Consider the following 5,436-nt stretch of genomic DNA (forward strand, 5'->3'; position numbering starts at 1 on the left):
CTGGAGAAGAGATGAGGGAAAGAGAAACTCATGTAGAAGAAAACTGCAGAGGCGTTGGGACCTGCTGAGAGAGCTCTTGGCTGCATGTAAACAAAGTTCCCTATTAAAAATGTCTTGAATGCAAAGGGAATGTTCTACCCTCATGATAAGAAGCCCTTAGGTGAAGCAGGCTCCAGAAACAACTCCCAGCATATAGCTCTGCTTCCCTGGGATTCTCTCAGCCTTACCTTTCTGTTCTTGAAGCTTCAGCCCTGAGCTGGTGGCAAGGCTGTTGCAACAGCTCCAGACAACACACCATCAACACCAATATCCAGAGGCAGAAAGAGCCTTGGGAAGATCCTCTGTTCCACACCTCCTTCCTGAATATAGGGAGGATCCTCCTACCCACTCCCTAGCTCACCACCCCTGCTGTCTCATTGGTCAGGTCTGGTTCACATGCCCACTCCCTACACCAATTCCTGTTAGGAATTCACATCATTCACGGTGTCACCAACACTCAGTGAAACCCGTGGATAAGGCAGCATCCTGGTAATAGCACAAACTTCAACATGATTAAAACTATGTCACCACTGTAGACTGGTCAAGTAAATTAGGGTGCACACATGTGTTGGAATAGGCATTAAGAAGAATTAGATAAGGCTATGTGTGTTACAATGGCAATAATTTTTAATACACTTTGAATAGATTTTTATTGAAAAAAGATATATATGGTATGTTAATACAAAGGTCTTTGTGAAAACAAAACTAAGCATACATGCATATGAGTGTGTATGTAGACATGTATACCCACATATACACATATGTATATACACATACACATCAGAGAGAGAGAGAGAGAGAGAGGAAAAAGAGAGGCAAGCTATCATCTGCATTTTTCCAGGAAGAAAGAAAAGCATAAGAAATTATTAACTGTGGATATCTTTGAAGAGAGCTTGTAGCATGAGTAGGAAAATAGGTGGTTTGAATTTTATTTTTTAAATTTTGCATCTTTGTGGCTTTGTGGTCCATTTGAATATTATTACAATCTGTGTGTGTTCCAATTATTTTTAAATGTCAGCCATGGGTGTTTGGGTGATAAGATTATAGGTTATTTTTCATTGCATGCTCCCTATGTCTGTATTTTTAAAACTAACAAATACTATGGCTGAATGTCCTATTGGTGTGGTTGATATGCCTGCATAGGTACATTAACTATGAGTTAACAGGAAGTTGATTTTCAGTGTAAGGTGTTTCCACATGCTCCCTGAACTATGACAGCCGTGCAATATTCAGTATATTTTTCCTTGTTTCTCTAGGCACTGAATGTCTCTGGATATGCCCTTGCTCAGCTATAGCGTGAGCCCCTGGAGGAAAAGAAAGTGTCCTATGTTCTACTCCCATTGAATGTGAGGACATAGGCTGCTGCCCAGTCCCATTGAAAGGAACGAACATGAGAATCTCAAGATGTTGGTCTGCATTTAATTTCAGTGCAAGCTCACAGCATTGCATTCACATCCCAGCACCCATAATTAAACATTGAAATGGTGTGCAGCCACTGATCCCATTAGGAATCTGATGAAAAATTTAGAAATGTGTGTGTGTGTGTGTGTGTGTGTATACACTCTCCTGCACAAGCACATTTATAACCTTCAGAATTCAGTGGAGTTTCTACAGGCTCTCTATGGATCTATAGTAAGAAACCTTGTTCTGGAAACCTGACCAGCCATTCTCCATTCCCTTCCTCCTGTCTGCTCTCAAGTGCAAAGACTGAAAGTATCAGCCCATGAATTTCTTAGCCTTCCTCAGCCCTGGAGGCACAGGACCCAGATCCAGACAAAAACATTTAAGACTTCTGCCAGGTCACTACTAAGAGAGTCTATACTGAATAAACAGAGAGACCCTGGGGGCAGTCTGTCTCCCACTGTGTGTGTCTCTCTCACTCTCTCCCCACCCTCCTCTCACACCTTGTGACCTCCTCCTGCTCCTGCTCCTCACCTTTCGGGCTGTAGTGTGGGACAGGATGCCTTGGGCTATGGTGTCCGCCTTTCACTTATGAGCCGTGTGCTCAAGAACAAGAGCCCAGTGAACAATGGAGAAGATGGAAGGAAACCACCTAGGCCCCTGCTGAGGACACTGCAGCAACTCTGTGAACACCACCCCACGACCTTTGGTAAATGACCAGTGTTGTCATGGGAGAGGCAGCCAGTGTTTCTCAGGACTCCTGCTACCTGCAGCCAGAATGCTCCCAGGAACAATGGAGCTCACACACTGCTAAGTGTCCATCCCAGAGCCAGTGTTTCAAATAAGGCTTATTGCGCAACAGGAACAAAATTTAACTGAAAATTGCATGACCTGGCACCTTGTCCTCAACCTCCATCCTACTTATTTCCTCAAAAATGCAAGGAGTTATGTTACCTGCTCAGCCTTCCTCATCAGATGTATTAAAGAAAATTAGGTGAGTGAAACTATTTCACAAGAAATTAGGTGAGTAAAAATATTTCACAAAGTTCAATACAGGTAGAAGCTTTAGTTTTCATTTCACTGAGATTGGAGGAAGGATTAAAAATGTTCCAGTTGAAAACGAGATTTTTGAAAAAAGGTGAATTTCCAGTGAGGCTGGAAAAAACATTGGAAATCCAATTTTTTTTTTTTTTTGGAGCAGGTCTCAGGTCTGAGAACATTTGGAACATCCTACCTCTCAAATCCTGAGAAGGGGAGACATCCAGTCTCCTAGACAGGAATTGTCCCATCCTCAAAACGTTCACAGACCTAACGCCCACTGTAGTTAAAAAGGCAGGATATTCTGTGCTGTGGGTCCTGACTGCACCATCTCTTGGTTAGGGTTCCTGGAAACAGACTCAGTTGGAGATCCATGGGCAAGAGGCTCACTGAGGCATGTGCTGGGAGGCAGGGATGTGGGATGGGGCAGAAGGAGAAGTCAGGCTGGGATGCAGCTCAGCAGAGGCCACAGCCAGGCCCATGGAGAGCTCTGCAATAGGGATGGCCTCAGAATGTTAGTGTACTGAGGCAGAAGAGTTGAGACTTTGTACCCCCACATAGACCTTTTATTCAATATAGGCAATTCCAGGAGGGGCATGAACTTGAACAAAGCAGTTTCCTTTGACTCAGATCACTTCCCACAGAGGGACTCAGCTGTGAGCCATCAGTGGCCACACTCCCAGCAGCTGAGAGAATGAAGTCTCACTGGTGAAGGGGAAACTAGGGGACAGAGCCCCACTGAGAGAATGAAGGATGCAATCTCTAGGAGACTCAGTTAACTCATCTGTCCAATGGGAAAAATCATAATCATTACTGCATATGATCATTTAATAAATAAAATCAGAGTATACTTGAAAAGTGACTTTGAGTTTTGAATGATGTTAAGTAACTGTTCATTATCAAAATATGCAGACCACAATCAGAATAAAATTGGTGACACCTGATCTCAGTTCACATTCCCTAATGTGAAGCACAATGAATTACTCAGCAAGTGCTTCTTAACCGACTCTTGGGTGTCTTGTGTGGTACTAAGTCCTGAGAATAAAACGACCCATGAGATATGACCTCTTGCAAATGCAAACAGGTGTATACATGAGTTAGTTAAAAATGAGGGAAAGGAAAAGACAAGATTACCCTGGTTGTAGAAGATTTTCTCATATGCCTCGAAAGCTCTGAAGAATCGAGTTGAATGTTATGAAAATCAGTTTGGCAACATGGCTGAATCCATGGCAAAAATCCAAACATCAATAGCTTTCTTAGATACTAGCAAAAACTAATTGTGATGTGTATTGGAAAAAAACTTAATTTCTAGCAGCAAGAAAATGGCCAGAAATATTTTTTAAAGATACATGTTTTGTACAATAACGTTCATAACAACAGCACTGCAGTATTGATAATAGCCAAAAGGTGAAAGCAACTCAGATATCCATTGATAGTTAATCAAAATATGGTGTATCTGTACAAGGAAATATTCTCCTACTTTAAAAAGGAAGAAAATTATGACACATGCTGCTATGTGGATGAACCTCAAGGACAATTTGTTAAGTGAAATAATAAGGTCAGACAAGAAAAAGACAAATACTGTATGATTCCAGTTATATCGGTACCTACAGCAGCCACATTCATAGAGACAAGTAGAATGGTGATTACCAGGACTTGGCAGGAAAGGAGAGTGGGGAGTTAGTGTTTAATGGGTATGGAGCTTCAGTCTGAGATGGTGAAAATTCTGTAGTTGAAGAATGGGGATGGTTGCACACTAACATGATATAGTTAATGCTACAGAACTCAACACTTAGATACAGCTAAAATGGCAGATTTTATGTTATCTATATTATACCATAATAAAATATATTTTAAGAGACATGCAAGTTCTCTATGAGGAATAAGAAAAATTTACTGAGAAGAGAGAGAAATGAACTATATAAGTAGAGCTATATAATTTATTTTGTATGGGAAGAACAAATATGGTGAAGGTGTTAATTTTATTTAAATGAGTCTATAGGTTTGAATGTGCTCTATTATAAATACATTTTAATAATTTAAAGGTACTAAAAGTCACTTGGAAGAGTAAACAGAAATAGCTTAGAATATTTAAAAACTACTAGTGATGCCAAATATTAAAATATATTATAGAATTAAAAGAATGTGATGATGATGCAAAATAAACACTGCACATAAATCTGTTGGTTATTGCCTGTCATGGCCATCAGTTCATAGCCTATTTCGAGAAGCGCCACATGCTGAGTCCCACTCATGGTGCTGGGTGCTGGGGAGGCTGCAGACAGCAGCAACCCCCAGGGATGGGCAGCTGTCCTGCCAGGCACCACCAAGGAAGAGCCCGCCCCAGCCTAGGAGGATGGAGGTCCGAGGTAGGGGGGCTTCCTGTGAGTGATGGCACCTGTGCTGAGACTGTGGCCTAGGAGTGAGAATGAGGAAGAAACCTGAGGCAGGAGTTTCAGAGGGGACAAGAAGGAGGCTGAGAGGGCACAGTCTGGCAGGGGTCTTCAGGACTCCCTTGTGGAGGGTCACAGTGTGGGAAGTGCAGGCTGGAGGGGGCAATGCTTTGTGCACAGAGGGCCTGTGAGTCACACTAGTGAAGTCGAGGGTGGTTGCCCTACAGACATTTTAAGCAGAGAGCAAAAATGAAAGGAGTGTTCAAGAGACAGCAGTCAAAGCTTTGAGGAGAATTGATCTGAAGGGAAAAGTAATCAGACATTGAGGGGATTGTGGTCACATTTTGGGGCTCATGAGACTGGAGTTGTGGCAGCCATCCAGGAAGCAGCCCCTTCCACAGCACAAGACAGTTGGCCTGGCCTGCCACTGGCCCTGTGAGTTGAGGTCAGCCTGAGGCAGCCTCAAAAATGCACTTGTTGCACAAGTAGACCCTGGCCTCAAGATCACCCCACCATGGCCTGCTGTCTGCACACCTGAGAAGCTTCGATGTTGGAGGGATTTCTC

This window comes from Nomascus leucogenys, chromosome 13 (genome assembly GCF_006542625.1).
Source record: "Nomascus leucogenys isolate Asia chromosome 13, Asia_NLE_v1, whole genome shotgun sequence".
NCBI classification, from domain to species: domain Eukaryota; kingdom Metazoa; phylum Chordata; class Mammalia; order Primates; family Hylobatidae; genus Nomascus; species Nomascus leucogenys.